This window comes from Meleagris gallopavo, chromosome 1 (genome assembly GCF_000146605.3).
Source record: "Meleagris gallopavo isolate NT-WF06-2002-E0010 breed Aviagen turkey brand Nicholas breeding stock chromosome 1, Turkey_5.1, whole genome shotgun sequence".
NCBI classification, from domain to species: Eukaryota; Metazoa; Chordata; class Aves; order Galliformes; family Phasianidae; genus Meleagris; species Meleagris gallopavo.
The window spans coordinates 127,952,755-127,978,793 of record NC_015011.2 but is presented as its reverse complement, the minus strand read 5'-3'; the positions used below and the strand labels follow the sequence as shown (position 1 = coordinate 127,978,793).

Here is a 26,039-nt window from a genome sequence, read left to right as displayed (position 1 = left end):
TTTTCTCCTACAGTTTCAACCTTGATGCTAGTTCATTCAGACAGACACAGGCTTCAGAGGAATTACAGAAGCAATCACTCTTCCTAACTGGAGATACACATAGACATAAATAAGAGTACTGAAACTTGGACATATTTGTTACCTCTCTTCCTTTGGCAGTTCCTTGGACTTATGTCCAGCTTACTTAATGAGCAGATTTAATCAGACCCATATTATTCCTGATTTGAGAACTTAGGTACATGATGCATTATCCTTGACAGCATGTGGCTGACTCCAGCTATAGATTATATTCTCTGACAGAGCAACTGGAGAGCTTTACTAGAACTTTTTAAGATGTAATAAAACTAGAGTCCTCAAAACATTATGCTTATCAACACGTGAACCTGTGCTGAAACTCCTACAGCAGCAGCTGTGAGCATTGTTAGTTTCTGCTTCTGAGCAGGTGGCATTAGAATAGCCTCTTTCATTGCCTTTTTTTGTGTTTGTGATCCTGGTTGGAGACCAGAAGGTGGGAAAAACTATGAAAGTGTAAAAGAAGGAGGTAGAGATAATGGTATTTTCTTGCTCCCTGAGGGTTCAATTTTATTTCAGCTTTTGAACAGTAGTTCTGGAGAATCTTGTTGTAGCCAACTGGTTTGGTTCTCCATCTTGGTCACAGTTTTTATCTGTCTGTACTGAAACACAAACTTCCAGTGGCTCTGCTGTAGAAAACCTCATTTTCAAATCATAATATGTTTTGTTATATAATTTAAATTTTATGGAATAACTATATGGGTGCATCTATACAAGCAAATAAATATTTGGAAGAAAAATTGGATTTTAATTTGCAAAAGAATTATGTAAACCCTGAGGAGAGAGGGAAGGAAGATGATTGCTGAAGGAATGAGCTTCTACAGAGATCATTCATTTCATAAAATCAAACTTTAAGTAATTGAAAAATGTTAGGAAATATACATGTGAATAGCACATACTCTTCACATTAATGACTAATTTTACGCTTTACAGTCTTTGCCCTATGTGCACAAATAAATTCCATAAACATCCAATACTTAGATCTGGCACAAGATGTGTTTATAATTAATGTCTTGTTGGACTGAGTGATGCTTTCTTACAGATGTCAGTAATAAATAGCATGGCTAACAAATTCCTAAAAAATGCCAAGAAATTAATGGGAGGTAAAAATTTAACTGTACCCTGTCTGATTTAGGAAAATTCCGAACACAAAATATTCTTGGAGGCTCTCTTTTAATAGAAAAAAATACTCTTTCTGACTTGAAGTATACACTATTGCCTGCTCCTTAATGGTGAAAAAGAACAAGTGGGTTGTTTTGGGGTTTGACCACATAAAAAAAAAAAAGAAAAGAAAACAAAAAGACAAACAAATAAAACAGGGAGGAGGGCAAGTATGTCCTATTATTTATGTTTTAAAATTATTTCTTAACGTTGTGTGGTTTCTTTTTTAGTCAAAAAGCAGCAATCTGTTATATAATCCCCAACAGAAAAACAGGAAAGAATAGATGCATTTTGTCTTCAGTCAAAATGTAATTCTTTTAAAACCTTCTGCAATAAGAAGCACTTGCATGAGCTCAGATACTTCTGAAGACAAATATACACAAGTTTATTCATTCGTTAATTAATTCAATTAATGCAATTATTTATTCCATTAATTTATCCAAATAATAATTAATTACTTGCTGTTTACTTAAAAAGTTCAAGACATCCTTGTGCAATTCATAGAACAATACATCAATATAATTAACTGTAGGATCGTCTAGAAATATAGTGAACATTTTTAATTTGTTACTTGTAGTGGATGGAGTTGCTGGTCCCCTATGGGCTGTAACAGACCTCTTGGAGAGTGCTGCTGTCACTCCATAATGCCTGTGGTTGGAACTCACAAAGAAGGAAATGTATACTGCCAAACCCTCCGATACCGAAAAATGAAGCCGCAATATGAAAAATGAAAAATGAATACCACAATTGAGACTGTCAGGACACTACAGGCTATATATTCTCAATGTGTCCTTGGTCCTAACCAAGGGAGCAACTTTCAGTGTCAAGGGGAATTCACCAGTATCAGTTCTAGGTGATGGGAACTGGACATGCATTTTAAATGGCCAGTGTTCCAGGAGTACTAGGAGCCAAATTTGTCTTGATTCAAATCTGTGTGGAGTTCAGGAGCAAATTTAGCCATCCAGTGAAGAAAGGCATATATTTGCTCAGTAATATTCATGGTAACCTAAAGACATTATTCAGACTAATTCAGTATTAACACACATGGTATACAGCTGATATGAGTTGGTATCTGTTTCTGCTGCTGCATACCCTGAATTTACACAGCAAATTTGCCACAGAGGTCAGTAATGGAACATTTATTTGCATTCATTCTATTTTTTCGTAGAATAGTAGGAAAAATATCAGTAGTGCTGTTTGCTGTTTGGGCAGCAGACCAGGAAAATGGATGTTCCTCAAAAAAATCATCTGAAAGCATTTAATAGGAGATACAGGGTAACAAAAATTCTAAATTGTTGAACTTTTGAAGTTATTGAGATTCTTTTTTTTAATTTTTGACTGCATGAAAAAAGAACTGCATGAATGATGATTAATGTAAAAGCCATTTCAATATAGCTTTTGCTTTTAAAAATAATTAATGCATATTTTTTCGTTTTCATCAGAATGCTACTTGCAATAGATAATTAATCCTTTGTGCTAACATACATAAAAGCAAACTATGGCTTCGGAAAAATTAACTGTACACACACATATATATATATATACTTGTACAAAGCAGTCACACCATTACTTTTTACTTCTGATTGGATTTCTGAAAATCAAATAAGCAAGAGATTGAATGTCTTAGCTGCAGCCCTTCCAGTTTGCATGTGGATCCACATTAAGCTTTTATTTACGTATAAACAGTGTTTGAATATAAAGAAGTAACTCATGTTGGTATCTATGGGAACAAAACAGATTTTGTTAGAACAAAACAGATTTGGTTAGAACAATCACAGAAGCAAATCTTGAAGTAAATCTCCAAACCTGTTTTGTGTGTTATTTTGAAGTGCCAGTTAAATGTACTGGTTCTTGTCATTAGGGGATGAAAATGTGTTGATAAGCAAAAATAATTTATAAATCATAACACCTAAAAACATTGAAAGGTATTTTTGAGGAGTTCTATCGATTTGCATAATCATTATTTATTCATATATAAGTGAATTTCAATTAGTGCTATGGAGGAAGCAGTGCGAGTGGGATCAGTGGTTCCATTGTGGCCTGTGTGGTTGGGAAAATACAACATCTTGCTGGTCTTTCCCTGTCCAAGGAAAAGTTCCAGCCTTAATTATTCCACAGCTGTATGTTTGCAGATCTCCTCCATTTGAATTTTGCTTTGACAAGACAAATTTTTGCAAGACAATTGTATTCATTTCCAGAAATCTTTTAATGGGTGTTTTTACTTTTTCCTTTGCATTAAGATAAACAAATGCCCTAAAGCTATATGTAGTTGCTGTGAAATTCATTTTTAATTTATATTTCCTATAAAATAATAAGCAATTATCTGTAGACTGTAGTAGGTTTCCAAGTATTCACTGACCAATATTTTCCTACTGGAACTAGATAGGATACTTGATCTCTATAATTTGAACTCTATAACTATATAACAATATCTGTAACATTGGTGACAAATATTCTTGTTAAACGTTGTGGTATAATTTGCCACATAAAATTGAGCTTATCCAGAAAGATACTAAATGGTCTTTAAAACTTTTTCTGCCTAAACAGTAAGGATTTCATATTCAGATACAGTAAATGATGTAGAAAATTGTAATGTTGCTGTGTTTCAAGCAATTCCACTTGCCAAAACTAGTTTTAATGTTGTTGTAGCTGATGTATCTTGCCAATAAGATAACGAAAGCAAACTGGAATGCTGATGTGATGCAAAAGCAGCAGAAAGCTAATTATTGATTTAGCCAGTGTTTCTGGCAACTGTAAGTTTAGATTAAGCAATGTGATTTTGACTTCATGTTGATCTATGCAAAGCTGTAATACCACTGAGGGCTATAGTTTGGTTTTCTTGTAGGTAGGACATGAAGAATGTATGAAATAGTAAAAACCTCCCACACCAATATGTTTTTCATACATTCTGTGATTTGGCAGCTGTGGGCAGCAGGCTCTGAGGGATGTCAGATTCAGCTCAAGGTGGGAGAAGTCATCTTTCCTCTACTTTTGCCTTTTCTTGCAGAGTTGAATCTCATTTTGCCTCCTTTAGAAGGTGCACAGAAAAAAATTTAGAGACTTAACTATCTTTTTATTTTCCCTTCATGAATACCAGATCATGTACCAGAGTGAGATCATCTCACTCTGCAGTTCTTGTGCCTTTAACGTGGCTTTGTTCCACTGTATAAAGACATAAACCTATCGCCTTCACAAAGGTCAGGACGTTTCATACTGATAGCAGCACAGCTGAGAAAGTGTTCTTAACATTATATCTTCCTTTTGAAGGTTTCAGGTAGAAAGTATTAAAAAAGCATTAACAGATTCTGCTCTTCTTAGGAAAGATATTAGCTGCTCTCCTGTCTTCTCCATGGGCATATATAAATATCACTCCAGATAATATTTAAGCTCCATACCAGCATGGGAAGGTAGCAATAGCTTCCATGGAAGAACTGTCACTAAGTTTCATTTAATTTCTGGGAAATGCACAATTTCAGTGCCTTTTCTTTCCTTTTGTCACACAGATTGTATGCCAGAATGATAAGTGCCTTTTGATTTTAAAAGAATAGATTTATTTTTCCCCACCCACATGTGGTTGTTACTCCATAGTCTACAATTCAATGAAATGATTGACAGTCATTCAAAGACCAGCTCACATATAGGGATGTGGAGGTTCTTTTAGTCACTTATGTGAATATACACTGTATTGTGTGAGGGGGAAGGGGAAATTAATTTAAAATTAATTTTAAGTCTTCCTGAAAGCTCTTGGGATTAAAACACGTGAGATTTAAATTCTCTGCTAGATATAAAAATAGTCCAAGATGAGCAGTTAATCTTTATCATGCTATCAAATAAAAAATTTCCACCTTGATCAGAAGAAAGAAGGCCAGAAATTTAGTAGTGACAAAGAAGTCATTGACCTCCCCACCACTACCACTGCCCCCATAGCCCAGTAGTAATTGGCAGATAAAATAATTCAGACTGTGTCAGATGTGAGGACACAGAAAGTAGATGGGGAGAAGTAATTTACGTCATAGACCATGTACCCAAACTACTATCAAAGGGGAGCCAAGATCGGTCACAGTTTGACCTTTACTTGAACCAGCAACTTACAAAGGCTAAAAGCTCTACATGCCACTCTCAGCTCCCAGAGTCATCCAGTCCTCTCGTGAAAATTAAATTTTATCTTCAAGATGGCATTTCTGAGCCCCAGTCAAGAGGCTAGCAGAAAGCATGACTGCGTGCAAGCCTGTCTTTAAATTTATGTGTCTCCTGGAATCTGAAGGAAGCCATTTATCACCAGGGTTTAAAAACAGAAATAGAATTTGATTTTTTTCTTTCCAGCTGCTTTATGTGTTTGTGCATATGAAATATTTTATTGAAAAATAATTTAATAGTCTTGTAATAACCCTGTTTCTTAAGAAATGCAACATTGCTATGCCAGAATCCCTGCTGTGTTCTGTAAACTTTGAATTCATTACCAAAGAAAGGCCATCAATACTTTTTCATTATTACAGAATTCTTTTGATCTGAAATTATCACAGAGAGAAGCCATTTTGCTTTCACTGTCCATTGCATCCAGAAGTCTCATGAAATTTTCAGAGCAGCTCTTACCAAAACCCGCTTAGTTCCATCTCAACTAAAATGTAGAATTTGCTTAGTTTTCCCAGGAAACTAAGAGGGTGAAGGATCTATTGTTTACCCTGCAAATAAGGCATCAGCAGTAATGACTGTTCCCTTGAACTACTGTAGGAGGAAATGTACTGTAAACCACCAACTTCCAATTGGTAAGAAATACAGTGCTACCAGCAGTCTGTGGTGGAACCTAAGGGCTGTGTCCTAAGATACTCACCCGCTATGGAGTAAATTGAGCCATTTAGTTGGGTGTCCAGAAACAGCACCTTCAATGGAGGCTGGAGGTGCCTGTATCTGTTCAAGTGTTGTTGTCCTGTTGTGCTTCCAGCACGAGCTAGGAGGAGGATGTGAAATGCTCACCTCAAGGACTAGTGGAATGGGGCTTCCAGTTTTGGTTGATAATTTCTTAAATAATCAAGTGAACTGTTAGAATGTGTAATGATAGGCAATCAAACTGACATATCCAAAGCTAAGAGCTAGAATGTCAAGAAACCAGCGCAGTGTGTGGACCTTAAAACACACTCATCCTAACAGCAGGACTTTGGAACATTTTGCAGGATCATCTCTAACATGCAGCAGGACACTGGGAACCCAGCAACACATAGCGGCAAGCAGTGCAAAATACGTTGTGGCTAGAGACAACAGAGTCTTTTCCTGCCTATTGTTGGTCTTCCAGAATTATCCATGGCTGACACTTCTCTTCTGCATTGCTTCCCTGCTTGTTCCTGGTCAAAATGGGGAAGTGGTTCTAAGCATGTTTCCCATGCCACTTTTACTGATGCTCATCTGCTCTGCTTCCCTGCTCTCCAGGACTTAAAATAATGGTAGGCATTACCAGAATGGGAGCCAGTGTCTGTTGAGAAAGAGATGATAGCTTATGACATTTTATTATGAGGAAGTCTTATTCCTCTACTTTGTGAAAATTTGTATTTGTAGAGTAAAAATCAGACTCCATTCTTCTGCAGCAGATAATTTAATAATAAAAGGAATTTTAGCTATGTACATGAAAATGTGCAGAAACTTGACTTTTATTTAGGTAATTTAAGAAGAAGTAAATTTATGTGCCAGGATGTCTGTAAAAGCTTTACTTTTGAGGGTTTTTCTGGATATATTTTTGTTTAATGTTAATAGCAGTGATAAAATCACAGGACAACTGTTCAGTTTTTCCTCTCTGGGACCATGCATAGAGTGAGTATTACACTCGTTTGTCTGGTGCAGAAAATGGGATGGTAGCCACCTCCTAGAGTCAGTGTTCAAGGGCACTGTGATTGTCAGCCTCTTTGTACACTGCATCTTCATAGTAATCATCATTTCAACAGCAATTGACCTTGCAAATATAAGGTCCTGAGGCAAAGAAATGATTTACGACATAACTGGTGGAATGGTGTCCAGGGTGGAGAGCTCAGCAGAAGTGTATCAGAATCCAAGACTGATGACAAAAGGGAGTATATTTGCTTCCCAGACATAAACAATAAATGCATTATCAGCAAAGTGTGAAGAACACTAAAATAATGAGTGTGTCTCCAAGCTATTTTGGAAAAGGACATCCTTTTCGCTCTGCTCAGTATTGCAAGGAAGAATATTATCTTGGCTCACATCTCACGAGTGTGCAAGGACAGCAGAATCTGAGCATTTTATTAACATAAGTACTCTTGTTAAAAACACAAAAACTGCTACATCAAAACAAACCTTTACGTATATTCCAACATCGTGTTTTAGCTGCAGATAATGCCTGAAATTTTTGAGAAAAACTGCAGAAGAAAATCAAACTATTTTGTTAATTTGAGAATCTGCCCATGTTAAGTTGGTGGATTCTGCATAGATTTGAGTCAGGCCTAGAGTGAATATTTGTGCCTCCAACAGACTAATCAATCAGCTAGCAGCCATAAACATGTCACAGGCAACAGGTGACACAAGTATAAGATGGGCACTTTATCCACTGCTATACTATTTTACACAAGTCAGGCTGAAAGTCACTGCCAAAGCAGTCAATCAGATGAGGAAGGGAAGATGTTGCATCTATCAGTGCTGGTAGGTATCTGGGCAGAAGCTATCTTAGTCCTTTCACTCCCCATGGGGGAACCCATCACCTCCCTCAAGAGGGAAGTTTTCCTGCTGCTATACAGGCTAAGATGTGCCCTGAAAAGATTTCTCTCTTTCATTTCATTTTTTAATATGAACACATACATCATGATCTCTTTATTAACTGTATACTTGTTTAGAGTCTTTGGAGATTTTTAATGATGGCTTTGATAATAACCATCAATAGACAATAAACTTCATTGGTTGATTGTGTACTTCATTGGAAAATAATTATAAATTTATTTTTAATTTTCTGCACTGTGAATTTAATAGCATGCTCTCTCCTTTCTGTGTTCCATGGGGAAATGTCTAGAAGCACTCGTGCCACCTTCTCAATGTCATACATTATTTTGAAAGCTGTTCTCAATACTTCCTAGGTCTTTTTTTTTAATTTATTTTAATTAATTCCCCCAAACTTTCTAGTCTCTTTTCACACAAAGGTGGCTTCTCAATCTAGCCATCCCCACATTATTCTCTCAGACAATCTGTTCTCAATTTTTATAAGTAGGACAGCTGGAGATAAGCACCGTGTTCCAGGTGACAGTACTTTGTAATGGAATTGTTATATTTTCAGTTCAGTTCAGTTTTGGTTTTTATATTTGATCTGTGTTTATTTTCTGGCAAGGTTTTCTGGTCTTTTCCAAGAGTTTGTTGTTACAGCTTTATTTTAGGCCTCTTGAAGCTGTCTAGGTAGCTTAATGTTTTCCACCCAGTGTATATTGTGCTGGTCCACACCAAAGAATTGAAAGGGATCCACAAGCCTTTTATTAGAGTTGTTGCAAGCAATCACAGATACCAAAGAAGTTCATGTTGAAATGTTTTGGTTGTCATTCTTGAGTAGCAGAGTATGTGTGAGATGGATAAAGGAATAATGATGCCTAGCAACAGGGATTTCAACACCTTGTAGTTCTGCTGCACAAACCGAATCTCCTACGGGAGAAGGTCTTCAGTATCTGCATAGTTCCCTGTGGCAGAACAACACCACTCACACTGGAGAGATCTGTTCTTCAGGGGACGGATATAAGAATGTAAACCTTTGTGAAAACTTGGAGAGACGCACTGCAGCTGAATGGGATTGGTAGTGCCTTTGCAGAAAAGCTGTTCTGTCCCAAGGACAACTGTCATCAGCCTGCCTTGAAAAGCATTCTGCTGTGACACTCCCAGGCTCAGACGTATCTTAATGTCCTGTCAAACATGAAAAAACAGGCCTTGGTGTAAAATATCTGCTTTTCCATTACAGAAACCTGCTTTCATCTTAAAAAGAGGTTAACTCGGCAGTACACTGCAAGGGGGATACAAGAGATCTCTCGAAGATGACGTTGAAATGTGCGTGTCTTGGAGTCATACCTTGCTGTAGTGCCAGGCTATGCATTTAAAACAGTGACATCCAATTGAAACAAGCTATTATGCAAGCAGTGATAATCCTTTCACGTTTAGTTTCTGGATTTAGTACCATGCTTCTGCACTGACCCCTCATATATTTTTTCTCAAAAGTAAAGATTGACAAAAAATATAGAAAAGAAGACCTTTTTGATCCATATTATTAATCTTTAAGTTCCCATCTGTTTGAGTAAAGCACAAATTTTTGGAGGTTTACAGAAATGCTTTATTATTGTTATTATTATTATTATTATTTAAAACACAGTAGTCCAGAATGACACGTACTAATATCCAGATTAAAGAATTATGCATAGTGGAAAGATATAAGAACATATAAAAATATGAAAGCAGCCTGTCACATGCAGTCTTTGCACTTTTTTGTTGATATGCTGATTTGCTTGCATGCTTATTTCAGTGCCACTGCTCTACTAATGTTCATCTTAAAATCCCATGGAAGGAACTTCATAGGTCTGAACTCAGGCTGTGGATGTTATGAATAGAAGCTACCGTAGCATCTAGCTTCAGCTGTATTTTTCATATTTCAGCAATTGTAAGGATCAGGATGGTCCAATTTCACATTTTCTGCACATCAAGCATCTGTGTGTGTGTGTGGGACCTATTGTAGCCTCTGGAAATGGAGGCTGAGCATCTGATTTGCATGGTAATTCAAAATGAGATTGAATTCAGGCTCCCCATGCCCTTGTGTGAGTTGACAGTACAAGCAGGAAAGAAAGGAGAAAGCAAACTCAGCAAAGCCACCACATTTCTGCATTCTGTCCCAGGGACACAGAGCAGGTGAGGGCTTTGCCTTCTCATTCACCAACAGAGCTGATGTGGCAGAAACAGCACTCTCAGTCAGAAACATGTGTGCCTCCTCAACTAAAACAACCTGGGAACAGGATCACTATGGTTTCCTGGTTCTTGCTCTGGAATAGCAGAACCTAGTGCTTCCTTCCTTGCATCTCACAGCAAATCCATAGGTCAGTCTTAAAAATCTCTGGAGGATGAGCTCAGTCATCACTGCCAGAGCCCTGATTCTGCTATTAAGTACCCTGCACTCCACCCTCAGTACTGTTTTGGTCCTGCAGGTGCGCTGTACTGAATTAGTTCTGATTATACTCTTGGGTATAAAAAGAATGCAAGAAAGCACAAGGGATGCATTTCCTGTGATATTTAAAAACAGGCAGTAAAGTCAGCCATTGCTTTTAAATTAGCAGGTTTTTGTTCTGTTTGTTTGCTTTTGTGTTTATGTTTCTTTTGTTGTTTTGTATTTTTTTAGTAAAAACTATGTACATTTTTAATTAACAAGCAACAACAACAACAACAACAAAAAAACAACAGCTGGCAGTAGGCGACTGACTAAAAGGAATTTATCCTTTCTGTCCTTATCTCATTGTGGTTTATACAAACCCTGCATTAATGATTAGACTTTGAGGTCCCTTTGGTCATTAAAATGTATTTCATGTTACAGTAGCAGCTTTTGGAAGGAATCTGCTAGTCAGCCTTTGCAGCAGCATCAACATTTACCTCTACATAGGACATTGCTTGGTTTCAAAATGTAGCCATTTTTAAAGGGTTTGGCTTGGCTTCATAATAGTGTAGATGAGCAGCAGGTGCCATCTCATTACGAGATGCTGAGTCTGAAAAAGTGACTTTTCAGTCTGAAATTCTCCTGAATTCTGTGCATTTGTAGAGGAAATGTCTCATGAAATGATCTCTTCAAAGCATCTGCAGCCATAATAACCTCCTATAAATAACTCTCACCCATATCTTAATCTTATCAAAAGTAAGGAGAAATATAGTCTTAGAGTAATTGCTTAGAAACTGAATGATGTTCTTTAAAGAGAAGCAGGCCAAGGGGTCTTCATGCACCATAAGACTGTGTACTACCAGGAAAAAAGCTGTGCCTGACTTTTCATATAGAGGACATTTGCACACTGGCCTCTCATGTATGTCATTCTGGTCTAATGAAGTGAGGAGCACTTCAGCTAATTAGTGTATGTGATATGCAAATTAGCATCTCTGAAAAAAAAAGAGAAATATATACTTTTAATAATACAATGGCTTTGAGGTTCAAGATAGTTGAGTATCACAATAGGAAGCACTGGGGAGCAAATGGCAGTGTATGTGATCAGGAGGAGAGAAGGATGCTGAAGTGTTACTGAGTTGCCAGTAAACACTGGGTGCCAGTTTCCTGTTAGCACCAAGGTAAATGAAGCACAGAGAGCAGCTCATCTTCTTTCTGCCACTGGAATGCAGAAGTAACAGGTAATTTCTCTCTCTTGTCTAGCTGCTCACTATGCCATTTCTTTGATTCTTTGCACCCAGTTATGTGGCTGGAGAACTTTTATCCTAGCTTTTATCCTAGTCCACTCTAGGAAAAAAAAAAAAAAAACTGTCCTCCTGAGGCACAGCACCTGGTTTTGTATGCTGGTCAATTTGCCGAATTGTGCTGCAGATGATGGGCTGCATTCAACTATATTTTCACTCCTTGCCTTACACAAAGTTGTGGAAGTCCACTGGACGGTTTTCATTATTACTCATCAATTATGTTCCTTGAATGCTGGGAGGGCTGCTGCACTGCCTTGTAGTGTGATAACATTAGGTTACTGTTGTTTTCTTTGAAAATTTCTTGAGGCAATCCAGCTGAAAAGCGAGGACACTTATTATTCTGTGCATGTGTTTACTTAGGTTGCCGAGTTTGCAGACGTGGGAGACTTTTTGCAGAAAAGAGCAGGATTTGTCATGTACAGACAGATGGTCTCATTACAGATGATCTAATTTCTGCGAAAGGTGTGAGGACTGCATGACTCTGTGAGCAGCCCTGGGCTTTTGTGACCCCTTACAAAGGAAATAAGAAACTGTTGACAATTAAGAGAGGGAGTGTTGTATAGCTAGCAGTGCTGTTGTAATGAGTGGGTGGTTCTCCTTCCTTTAACTGAGAAATGTAGTTTTCATAGTTACTAGGATTGAGCCTGAATAACAGCTTTTGGCCTATCATTCAAGAAATAGAGCTCTTATGTTTACAAAATTTTACTCTTTCTTTATCTGGGAATCTTGTAACAGATTATTTTAAGATATTCAGACTGCACTTTAAACTTTATCCATTTCATTTCTCAGTGGGATTCGGCTCCAGAGAAAAAAACAAATCCTGTCTCCAGTGCCTGTCTCATCAAAAATTCTTTTTTTTCCTTTTTTTCTTTTTTTTTTCTGGCACACAAGTACAGGTCAAGGAGCATATTTGGGGCTGCAGGGCTCTCACTGCTCTCCACTTTCACTTGCGCATTAATTCTTGTCATTGTGATTTCCTTGCTTTAGAAGCCTGTTCCTGGCAAGTGAAAAGAGGCAGCATGAGCACAGGCAAAGTCAGCAGCCGTCTGCTCTCTGGGGCAGCAGTGTGCATGTTTCTGCTGACTTTTGCCCATGACAGAGCCTTGGAAAGCTTGTACAAGATTCAAAGGCTTATGCCATCCACCTGAGCCCATTGCGTCCAAACTTCTTTACCTCATGTTTCTGTGAAGCCTTTCCCCCACAGGACATGCTGTGTTATTCAGAACTGAGTTTCCCATCCTGGCAGCATTTCAAACAATTGCTGCCTCTAGCATCTCCAGCAATCTGTCCTAAGTGAGCAGACCAACAGAATGAAGATTGCTTACTCTGGATTTTAAATAACCAGAAAAAGTAGTAGACAGCTGGAGAAAAAAAAAAAGGAGATAATTAAAACATATGCCTCTTCCAGAACACTTTCAAGGAAAGGCATGATTCAGTGTTTGATCTAGTGGTTGGCAATGCTGCCTGTGGCAGGGGGATTGGAATTTGATGATCCTTGAGGTCCCTTCCAACCCAAGCCATTCCGTCATTCTTTGAAGGGCAATGCAATAGACTGGGAAAAAAAATCCAGGACTAAAATTTGAGATAAAGACAGAAGGTGAAAGGAGTGAAGTTAATGTAAAAGGAAAAGACTTTATGTCAGCAGTGATCTGGATAGGCCACATATTGAATAGGACACAAATAATTGTACGTGGCATGGAGCAGTAGTACTTTATGGCAAAGTCAACAGTTAAAGCAGAAAACCCATTAGTGCTGAACAGCAGAAGGCAGTGTCCAAGAAGCTGCCTTGATTTTGTCCTGCGAATATGCTGAAGGATGTGATCCCCTATTACTTCGTGTCCTCAGGCAAAGCCACTTGTGCAAGCTAAGGTTGAATAACATGGCATCTGCCCAATCAGTGGGTTAAAATAGGGGAAGATTTGTGGGAGGAATGTTGAAAGATGTAGAGCTGCTGGAGAAATTTGTGGTGGGGGCAACGCAAAGGAACTGATATAATACAGATACTGTCAAGAGATGTGTAGAAACTGAAAGTTGAGACTGTGAGTTCTGCAGTCTATGTGGCATTAGGGCTGGATGAGTCCACATGTGAATCTGTAGGAGCAGGCACTCTGTTCCCCTCCCCTTCTTTGCAGGACCAGTCCTCTCAACCCATTGGAGTAGCACGGTGTTCCCAGCATCAGCACTGAGACTGAAGGAGCAGTGAAGATAATGAAGACTGGTTATCTCAGGGGCTTGCAGGTTGAGGATGAGTACCTGTGGCCTATCTTTGATCCTTAATAAGGCTGCAGCCTTTTCCTCCTTTGGTGGCATTATTAAGAAATGTCTCCTCTGTGATCTTCTTACAGAATATATCAACTCTGAGGCTTACCTCCTAATCTTCAGTAACATTGGTCAATGGGTGCCAAAGTTATTGAAGCAAGGACAGATGACATGCACATAAACATATAGGAGGAATATAATTACATAAGCCTCATTTCCTAAGCAAACCAGGCTAAAAAAGATTTAATTACTGTAACTTGGCCCAGGGACACATGAAGCAAAAACTGCTGAGGTTCTGATTTTCTGACAGGGTTGGTTGTTGGTTTGTTTTTTTTTTTTTTTTTTTTTTTTTTTTGTTGTCTTTTAATAGTTGTCAGTATGATTTATACTGGGTCTGAAATAGCCATGAAATGACAGCTGTGCACTTTTCCAGAGAATGGTGTTCAGATTGGTGTCAGGATATGAGGATTAACAAGAATGAAGAACAGTGGGGAGCTTGCAGAGAAACGGAGAGAACAGAGAAACTATCCCAAAAATTCCCAAAAAGAAAGGAATTTTCACATACACGATTGTACACAAAGAATCTACAATTCTATGATGAGATTTTTGGTTTTTTTTTCCCAAATATAAATACACAAAATCTGCATTTCTCATAAATGTTTTTCATAAGGTTTCTCATAAACTGGAAGTACAGGTAATTCCTTTCAGAAAAATGGGCACATATTTTCCTAAAACAAACGATTGACAGAACCTGGCCAATGCTCTTTGAAACCAGCATTAATTGCCATTTTAACTGCTGCAAGAAGGGCAATTTCACTGTGAATTTTCTAGGGGTTAGTAAGCATCTTTTTCTGAAGCAGGGCTGCCAGGCTCTCAGTGCTGCAGTGGGCAAGGTGGGGAGCTCTGGCATAGCATCATAGAATGGCTTGGGTTGGAAAGGACCTAAAGGGTCATCAAGCTCCAACCCCCTGCCACAGGCAGGGCTGCCTACCTCCACATTTAATACTAAACTGGGCTGCCCAGGGCCCCATCCAACCTGGCCTTGAACACCTCCAGGAACGGGGCATCCACAACCTCTCTGAGCAGCCCATGCCAGCATCTCACCACTCTCTCAGGGCATCCTTGTAGCCACAACATTTTGAGTTTTATGAGCTGATCCCGGTGTCTGATGTTCTGGAAGGACTTGGAAGACCTCACCACCTGAAGGATTCAGAGCCATGAGAGTCAGTTGTCCCTTCCTTAAATCCGCTTTCCCACAGTACACTCGGCATTGCTCACGGCTCAGCTCTGGCAGTGGTGGGTCCCTGCTCTGCTCTGACATGGGGCTCTACTGGGCTCACTGAGGACACTTCTGCAGCCCCTCGCTACCAAAACCTTGTCATGTAAGCTCAATACACATGTGCTTGAAATAACATATCTGACAGGAGATTAAGGTATTGAGACACAAGGCATGACATTGTAAAGTCCATGTGATCAATAAGTGTACCTTAAGTGTGAGAAAAGTTCATAAAGAATACTTGGAATAGCTTGCTATATGGATACATCATCTAATTTCTGTCAGTACTATCCTGAGAGTGAATGAGATATAAATATTAAATTCTGGGGGGAGAAGAGGCATTAGATATAGAAGCAACAACCCTGAGGCATTTGGAAAGTAAATTTCCAAACCAAGACACTCATAAATACTTCCAGAGAAGATATAGACCAAATTTAGTGCTTTTAAAATTAATGTATTTATCAGTTCATCGTAACACTGTTGCTGTTGTCTAAAGAATAATGGTGTAACGCTCTTCCTAATTTAATTGAGTGTGACTATAAATATATCAGACTCAACAAACTGTCCTGTTAGTGTGAAACTTCATTTCATCAGATAATTTCTATTGAGCTATTATTATTATTAAGAACAGAGAGATTACATCTTAGCCATAGTCTTTTCAGGAATTTCTGGTTTTATAAGCATTTCAGGATTCAAAAAAGTGTGTTAACACTCATAATTGGTTGCCTCAGCTTGCATGCTGTGCCAGTAAGGTGAAGACAAGTCCCACCAAGCTAAAATTGAAAACTAGCAAAATAATAACAATAATAATAAAAATGTCTTTATTGCCTTAATTTAGACTGCAATAAAAGCTGTTTTTGTATGAATGTTGGCTTGTGTGTAAATGATAATATATATATATAGAGAGAGAGAGATAAATATTTATAATTTTGTTTTCTTTTTCCAACTGCACCAAAAGTATTTCTGAAATCTTTTAAGACATAACCTCACTTGATCTTAGGCCAAACAGATTTTTATTTTATTTTCATTTTATACTGCAAATTGTTATTTTGTTCTATGAAATGACAGTATTGGAAAAAGACGCTGTGTTTTCAGTTTTGAGTATTCTAGTGTTTTACCTTTTATTAACCATTCACAATGCATACTGTGAATATAAAAATAAAAAACTCATAATAATATTGCATGGCAATCTGCTTCCATTAATATTATGTTGACTGAGCAGAGCACGTTTCTGAAGGCTTCTGGATGCCCATAGACTTTGCTGGTATATCTCTTATGAAGCTTGAAATTGGTTTAATAGCAATTCAGAGAAAGTATTATTGGTACCCAAGTTTTCCTGGGTGTGAAAATATACTGTTCAGGCTAGTAAAAAAACCTATGGACTATGTAAATTTAAAATGTAACTACAATGACTTTCGTAATTGAAATTGGATAGAAAAATTATGCACAGTGGAAAATTTGCATAGGTTGCAGTGTATTTCTAGCTTAAAAACTAAATGGTATATAGGCGACTGTGGATACTATTGCTATTTCATTCTAACAGCAGCCTTCAAACAGTGAATGTTATTTGTTTTTTAACTATGTACCCATCTATTACTATCATTTTGTACAAGAATGCAGTCTTATTGCCTTTCCTTAGAAACATAGGATATTGCTTGTTCTTCCTGGTATAATTTGTATGATGATTATATTTACACATTGATAAAGCATGTTTCTAATCATATTGCATTATTGTACTGCTAATGGATACCCCTATTCTAGCTACTCTCATGCTTGATATAAACATACTAATTACTGAGTAGTAGTTGAATGTAAAGATAAAGCGTGGTTGTGTAATCTTTAAACACTCCATGTGAGAAGCATGAAATGAGTGCATAGCATTAAGAAATCCCTATATCATAGTTTGAATTAATAAGCTGAGGTAGTTTACTTGTCAGTGAAAGGAGGAAACTTGTAAGTAAATTCTTATTTCATCCCCATTTATTTTCAATGAGAAACTTTACAGTATATTTCCTTTCATTTTATGAGCTATTTATGACCATGCTGTTTACATTACTGAAGCTCTGAGACCTCATCAGAATATCTTCTTATTAATTATATGATTTCAGATGAGCCCAAATACATTTTCTCAGCACTTTGTCTAACAAACACATGGATAAATTCTTTGGGAAATCTTAGTAGTACTGTACTGAAAATACTCTTAATTGTCATTAAAATGGGTAAAGAGGAGACTATGTTTACCTTATAATACCCAAAGCAGTTGAAGATGAAAATGAGCTTTTATTGTCAATGCGTAGTGCACAAATTCTTATGTTAAAAATCATTGATGGAATTTACTCCATTTGATTTATACTGTTATTCTGCTCCTACACCTCAAATTTAGAAAACAACATATTTATAAAATTATCTAGAGGATTGAACTTTACTTGAACTCACTGGAAAGTATCTTTCTGTGGCATTTCTGTCTATTATAGTCTTAAGGAATTTAGGCACTTGATAGAAATAGTGGGAGTAGGAGTAGGAGTAGGAGTAGGAGTAGAAGTAGAAGTAGAAGTAGAAGTAGAAGTAGAAGTAGAAGTAGAAGTAGAAGTAGAAGTAGAAGTAGAAGTAGAAGTAGAAGAGCCTGAACACTTCAGGGCTAACTAAAAAATAGAGCATCTTATCCAAATGCCTCTCAAAACATTGACAGGCATGTGACATTAACCACATAGGAAGCCTGTTCCAGTTTTTGACCACTATCACAGTAAATAAATATTTACTAATATTTAGTCTGAACCTACCCTGGAAAAATACGAACATCCTGAATACAGCATAATATTCTTTGATAGTCACAAACTGTACAGATCAGTGATTTTTTTCTTCTTGTTTGAGTTCATGTATTCACCCAAACTCAAAATTTTAGCTATTAAAATATTCATTTTGCACTGTTTGTTTTCTATTAGGGAACTCAGTGTATATTTAGCAGTATGATAATGAGCCTGATCTCTCAGTGTTAGCATACAGTTCTTGAGTTCTCAGCATCGTTTAGTCAATACTATAGGCCATGTTAAGTCTAGGTGAGGGAGGGGAGAAGAGTCAAAGACTATGAAATAGCCACGTTAACAGGAAAAAAGCAGAGCAAGGAGTGAATGAAATTCTGTCTCTTGCTGGCACCTTCTTTTAAAAGCAGGAAATATTTGAATTATATGGAGCATAGGAAATGTGCATATTCCAGAAACATCCAGATCCAGAGGAAAACTGAACTAAGGTAAAAAAAAAAAAAAGGTCAGGACTATTTTTTTTCTCTGCAAGGCAGTGTCATTGAAGAAAACCAAGGGTAAAATCTTCACATTGTTCTGTATGCAACAGTACATTAGGTTGGGTGAAGTATCTATTCTGTAAAATCCATGAACAAGACTGCATATGACTAAGCAAGGTTTCAGTATATGCCCTTAGAACACTGACTTATGCAGGAATGCTCCTTAGAGAAGGTACAATTTATATCCAGTAAGCTAGGAGCAAGATGAGCCTATTTGCCATTAACGATGCTGAGAATGAGGATGCAATATAGCTAAATCAGAGGAATCTGAACATTTAGCAGGTGTTCTAATTACCAGTGGAATAATTTGTGGGATAATCTGCTAGCCAGAGCAGTGCTAGGAGATAGGCAAAAGCAATTGCTGTATGCGAGGCTTCTGAATATTGTCTTCCAAATAAAAGCAAGCGGTAAAAATAAGTACATTAATAAAAGTGCGAAGCAAAACACTAAGATAAGATGAATGACGAAACTTTTGTTGTTTTGGTGGCTTGGGTTGTTTTTTTTCAGAAAAGGTGAAGTCATTTGCAAGACAATAGAAAATTGTGATTATATCAGTATGCGATAAAAACAACAATTTTCTAAAAACAAGTCACTCTTGTTACCAATTGCAAATGAATCAAAAGGAAAATTGATTGATGGGCATAAGGACAGAGTGCAAAGGTATGATGGTGCAACAAAACTGCCTTAGTTTCTGAATATGATCTCAAGCCATTCCACCTATATTTTAGGAAATTATACTTGGAGTAGGGGTTTCTCTCTACTTGGGCTGTTTGTGACCAAATCTTAGTACCCATACATGAGAAATAGCTGTTAGATTAAAAACAATTGCAACAATAATAACAAAACAGATTATTTCAGAAAGTGAGCCAGCAGAAAAGCCACATCTCTAAATGTCTTCAGTGAAAAGCTTGTCTGTCTTCTCAGTCCAGTCTTGTTTGTTCTTCTTTCTTCATTCTCTTCTAATTTACACCTTTTTATTAGCTTTGTTGTTTTCTCTGAGGCAAGATTAAAATTGGACTATGAGTAGCAGGGAAAAAAAAAAAAAGAAGGAAAATGTTTATCTCCTGCAAGATCTGCTTATCAGAAAATCCTTCTTATGAGACTTCTCTAGCCGATAGCAACACTCTTCTTTTCCTCTTCTATTTTGAATGCCCAAAAGATGCATTGATGCCATCCGTTCCTCTCAAAAGCTAAGCTGCCACATAATGTACCAGTAAATTGTACTTACTTGCATTTAGCACTCCTCTCAAAAATTAAGATTAGTCCAGAGTAAAAAAGATAATTAAACATTAATAGTTAAGATAATTAACCATGTTGATGACAGGGTCTGCATTCCCTTGTTCATAGCCAAAGTAGTATTACAATCATATTAAAATACATTTTTAGGCAGAAAAATTCTTCATTAGAGGATGCATCCTTTACATTTGGGGCAGTTCCATTATTCTGCAGTTATGGCTATGCTGGTCGATATCTTTCATGGGCTAATGTACAGTTAATAAGGTGTCAGTTGTTAATGCAAGCAAACAGGGCAAAAGAATAACATCTGTGATTGCCATAGTTATCACCTAAGTGTAATTATCTACAATTGCTGAAATAAATCACTTTGGGTTTCACAGCATTCTCATCTATCTTTATTATTATAGCTGTCTTTTAAAATATCTCTGCTTTTTTCTTTTTTCTTTCTAAATCAGTGAGCAAGAAAAAAAGGCAATCACTTTCATTTGTGAGCAGAGAAAACACAGTCTGCATTAAATTAAGAGTTTGTTTTTTTCTTTTTTGTTTTTCTTTTTTTTTATGTAGGTCTTCAGTATACACAGTGAAATGTCTCAGTACTATTTCCATTACTTCTGCTTTAGTCTGCCCCAATGGGTTCCTCCTGAAAAGGCACAACGAAGTTTCTGTATCACCTCTTTTTTATTTTATTCTATTTTAAACAAGTTGAACTGGATGTTTGCTCTTTCTGCCATGTGATTATGTCTATTACGTGTATGCAATCAGGAGATCTAAGCGAGCAGAACCTTCAGGGAAACTTCCAGGATTCTCTTAGTTTAAAGCATGCCCACCTTTTAAGAACAAACATCGGACAGCTACGGGATTATATTATTGAGAAGCCTCTTCCCCCAAGACACTGAGAATTTTGAATTTAAAAATGAATGAATTTAAAAATTTTGCTTGCCAATGAAGGAGTATTTATAAAGATGCTAGCAAGAAAAAGAGCTCAGACAGCTTTTGTGAACACTTCTGATTTGTCATCCTCAGCACGGTACCAGAGAAAAGTGCATTCCTGGACTTCATGATCCTCTTTGGTTGAGGCTGTATTGACTGAAGTCTCCCAGTTAGCCAGAAGAGTTTATTGGTTAGCTCGGAGGAAGCAAAGTGACTGGAAGCAGCTGGCTGCCAGGTGTAAAGGGCTGCCTTTAGTGGCCTGCCTCTAATTGTGTCAGGACATCTTCTCTGCAACATTTTCATCAGCAGCAGTTGAATCTGCCATCCTCTCTCCATGTCTATGGTGTAAGCTGAGCAAAAGCAGATGGTGACAGCTTATCTGCCAGCTCACACTCTTTTCTGATTTTGAATATATCAAACATTCATGGAAAAGCAGAACCTTCCTAGAATCCAGCTATGTCTTTCAGATATATATTCCAGTCACAAGCATCAACCTCTTGGCAGATATTTAACTGAACTGATCCTTCCTTTCATGCTTCCCCATATTTTCACCTTTGCTGCTGCTTTCATTAGCTCGTCATTACATGCTCTGGGCCTGGAAGGAGAGATGAGTTTCATTTTTGCATTATTTTTCCTGCTACAAGCATGTTCTGCCTGTGTAATATTTGAATACAAAGTTTGAGGAACCAGCAGTAAAATTATGTCTGAAAAGTTGGGAGACATTCTTCTCCTTCTCTTTCATTTTTACTATTTTTAGTAAAAATAATGTAAAGTGGTATGTTTCCAAGTAAAACATCTAGTTGTCCTATTCTCTGTCCTTGTCGGTACGATCCCTTTTCCAGTACCTTCTTCCCATCTCTACAATCTTACTGAAATAGGACCATTAAAACAGAAAGAGAAACGACATGTAGAAATCAACCACTGTTCTGAGATGCCCAGAGCATAAACAACACTGAGGAAATCAAGGTTAGAGTGCACTAATAGCACAAATACGTCAATGCTTCTATTACGGAAGTTGCTGATTTTCCATCAGGGCTGACTCCTACAGCAGATGTGCTTCAAGTGCTACTTCACACCATTTTTCTCTACTACCTTGTGACTGCATAAGCCTCGCATCCAGCCTGGAGATGTTTCTGGCCTTGACCATTTCTCCAGTGGTTTGGTGAGAGTTCTGCAAAACCACCTAGTCTTCATAGGAAGTGAATCCATATGAGCAGGGAGCATGACTATTTTTAACTGTCCATTATCTTTAACCTATCCATTATAAATGATGTGGTGATGTGAGAAGCTATGGTAACATTTGTTCAATTATTCCAATAACAGAAGGGAAATAAAATAAAATTTACAGAATCTCATGGTTTGTCATAACAATTTAGCATTCTGTGATTGTAGGTTCACCTCCAAAACAGTAGAAAGTGCATTTATTACTTATGAATGTTTGTTTTACAATGTTGGGATTAAAATTGGTGGTACATTTTGAAAATGTGTATGTTTAAGCCTTTGAGTAAAGCTTCAAGGTACCAATCATTTGTATTCATGAACAGCAATTATATGGATACCTCCCAGAGTATTCTTAAAAATTAACTGCAGCAAAATATGTTCTTCGCTCCATTTTAATTTACTCAAAATGCATGTAATGCCAATCTTACAAAAATTTGGATGGTCAAGGTGCTTTCTAAAATTCTTACATAGTAGCATATAAATCTAAAACTTTTGGAAGAATAGCTGCAACAGAGCATACAGAACAACAATCAGACCAAAAAAAAAAAAAAAAAAAGAAAAAGAGAGAGAGAGAGAGAGAACAGAGACACTCAAATAAATTAATTTCTGAGAAATTGAAGGTCATGGGTTGAGAAGTTCCAGAGTTGCATATTATCAGAAGCTTAACAGCTGTAACACAGTGTCAATTTGTTGTTAGCGTCATCTGCTTCCCCAGCTGTTTCCCTTGCTGACTGACTAGTAACCACTGAAATGTCTTCTTGCTCTCCTGGAGCATTGCTCCATCATAGTATGGATATTCTCGCATATCCTAAAGCAATTCCCAGGTTAAGTGCACTTGATAGCAATTTGTTCAGCATGGATGGCTTGATGCCATAAGGTCAAGAACTTAAGGTAATTTACTGTCATTTGTCAAGCTGGTGAAGTGCAAGAAAACAGACACTTCTATAGATAATACGCTCTTAGTTGTGTTGCAAGCTGAATAGCAGAAGTTACATTTTCTTCTAGAAGCACTGAGGTCTCCAGGTCTTATAATGTTGTAAAATGAAGCATTTAGAGGGCTCGAAACAATTAGGCTATCTACAAGAAATATTGCATACCACCATCACCATACCAACAGCCATTCTCCATAGCCCATTCTGTAAGTTAGATGAATCATAGTTGTGATATATTGTCTAAGCAGATGTGTCATTATTCCATAGGAAATATTATACCCTTCAAATGAGTGCAGAGGTGAAGTCACCGAGCACAATAGAGAAGCAGAACACAATAACAGTTACAGGCTGAAACAGGCTGAAACAACTCTCATTGCATCAGTAATAACTCTCTCCTTTGATGCAATATAGCCATTGTAAGAGCAGATGTCAGTATCTGTGGATTAAAGGGCATGCTCATCTCCTGGAATCAGTTCCTTACTATTTAGTGACGATAAGTAGTACTGAAAGTAGTCATTACCAAATTGAAGCTGTCTCTGTTTAGTCAAAACTACAGTAGGAATACTGAAGGAACTTGCACTTGACTACATGCTACTCATACAGAAACAAACAGCTATGCGTTGGATCATGTAACAGAAAGTTTCCCATATTATTGACACTGTAATTGATTTTTGGTGGGCTGGCCATAAAATGATAAAGAAAGGCCAAAAATCTCCCTGTGCTGTTCTTTCCTCTCAAAATATTAGTGAACTCACTGTGTGGCCAAATAAAATCTCATCTTCTCTGGTGTTCTATCTTGCTGATCAAACTTATCCCGACATATTGCAAATGCAATCTCAGTTTTTAAGATCTTAACATTTTCACGTAGTCAATGTGATTTTAATGAATCTTTCAGAATTCATTTGAGAAAAGAGGCCCCATCAACTGCCTACTACAAAATCTGTACATTCACAATTTGGGCAACAAATTCTGCATCAAGTTGGTGTATTGATTGCAAGAGAGCAGTGATTTCCTTTCCTCTGTATCAGGACATAAATCCATGCTAGGAGGTAGGATCAGGACCCAGACCACATTGGTATGCACCCTTGTGGTTCCATAACTGCTTTACAGGGAAGGGGCAATTCTGCTTCTGCCTCTTAGCATGAGGGCATAGAAGCCGCAACATGACTGGGGGGAATTTAATACCTCTTTCTTCCTGAACTGTGGAAACAAAAGTATCCAAATTAAGCCAATGTGGGAAGGCTCCTGAGGCTTTCAGTTACACATTGTTTGTTTAGCAAGTGGTCAGAGGCTCTCTCAAATAGCAGCCAGGCTTAATGGGCATTTAAAAAAAAAACAGTTGTTCAGCAGGGAGAGGGAGGTGATTGTCCCCCTCTACTCTACTTGTGAGGCCCCATCCAGAGTACTGTGTCCAGGCCTGGGGTCTCCAGCACAGGAAGCATATGGAGCTCTTGGAGCAGGTCCAGAGGAGGGCCACTAAGATGATCAGAGGACTGGAGCACCTCTCTGTGAGGAAAGGTTGAGGAAACTGGGATGGTTTAGCTTGGAAAAGAGAAGGCTCTGGGAAGACCTCATTGTGGCCTTCCAGTACTTGAAGGGAGTGTATAAACAAAAGGGGGTTGGTTTTAAACTAAGGCAGGGGAGATTTAGGTTAGATATTAGGAGGAAGTTTTACACAGAGAGGGTGGTGACACACTGGAACAGGTTGCCCAAGGAGGCTGTGGATGCCCCATCCCTGGAGGCATTCAAGGCCAGGCTGGATATGGCTCTGGGCAGCCTGGTCTGGTGGTTGGCGACCCTGCACATAGCAGGGGGGTTGAAACATGATCACTGTGGTCCTTTTCAACCCAGGCCATTCTGTGATTCTATGATTAAAAGAAATTTAGGGGATTCACTGTTAAGGCTTGGAGATCCTGCAAAGCTTTCTGTTCTTTCACTGTACCTCTGTATCTTCTGCCATAATCTGCCAGCCAAAAAAAGTTAACCTTCAAATCAGTCTCACAGCCTGGCACAACAAAATTGGCAGTGAAAATTGCTTGGCAACAAGAGTTCTTGTGGAGAATGGCAGGGCTTGTTTTTGTTGTTCACTTAGGTTTTTCATGCATTGTTTCTTTATTCACATTCATGGAAAATATGTGGATATTACATTTGAATTAAAACACAGTTATTTTCTGCAAGTTAGACTTGAGGGACTTGTAGGTATTTTTCATGCTGTGTAAAGAAGAAGGATAAATGAAGTCATGCATACCTTAAAACAATGCCCAGCAGGGTGAAATTTTAAACAAGACAAAGAAGATACATATGGGAAAATGTCAAGAAAAAGCACCATGACCAGAGAAGCAGTTTTGCAACACAAACACCAAGTGTATTAGTATCCAAAATACTGATGAGATATTTATATTAACTGTCTTTGTTGTTGGTAGGCTTTTAATTTGCTTTGTAATCTGCATCTACTACATTAATTATTAGATGAATAGAAGTATATTGGATTATGCATTAGAGAACAATCTAGTCTTAACTGGCATGGACGTACCATTGTTTTCTAGATTGTCTTTTATTATGATTAGTACTGGTTGAAGAACTGTTTTTGGACTTCTATTGGAAAATGCCAGTCTAACAAAAAAGGAAATTAAATATTGGCATGAGAATTAACTGTGGCTTCTGAGTACTAAATTGATAAAGAAAGACATTCAGAAGCTATTTCAGCTCTGTAGGTCAGGTGAGGCCTCATTAATTATTATGGCCTTTAGAATAAGATGATAACATAATCACTTTAAAAATCTCAAGCTAATAAAAAATGTGGGTTTTTTTTTCACTGTTTTGCGTTAACTTCAAAAGTATAGTAGCACACACTGCATTATGACTATCTTCACTTTTTAAACTTTCAGCTTTTTTCAACTTTTTTTTTAATAATATAATTTGCCCTACTTATTCAGTGTATATGTAAAGCAGTAAGTGTACTGTGTCCAGACAACTAATTAGTATAATCAGTGGCATCTCTGAAGAAATCTACTTCTGATAGAACAAATCAGAATTTTTCTCTATTGAGGAAAAAAAAGAAACAATTGTGGAAATTCATAGTTTTCCTGGAGTTACATCTCTATTTTTGTGTGCATTACTACTCCTCAGTTGAACTATGCTGACAAAATCACTAGGTGTCAGATGATCAGAAATTTAGTTATTCTCAAATATCTCTGAATCAGCGAACAGATACTTATGTGCATTTTTTTTCTTTTTTTTTTTTTTT

The 26,039-nt window shown here is 37.5% G+C and overlaps 1 protein-coding gene across 1 annotated transcript in view; it reads left to right on the top strand.

The window, feature by feature from the left end:
- The window catches only part of LOC100550732 (gamma-aminobutyric acid receptor subunit gamma-3), a 302,767-nt gene that overhangs the window by 231,288 nt on the left and 45,440 nt on the right, over positions 1 to 26,039 (top strand).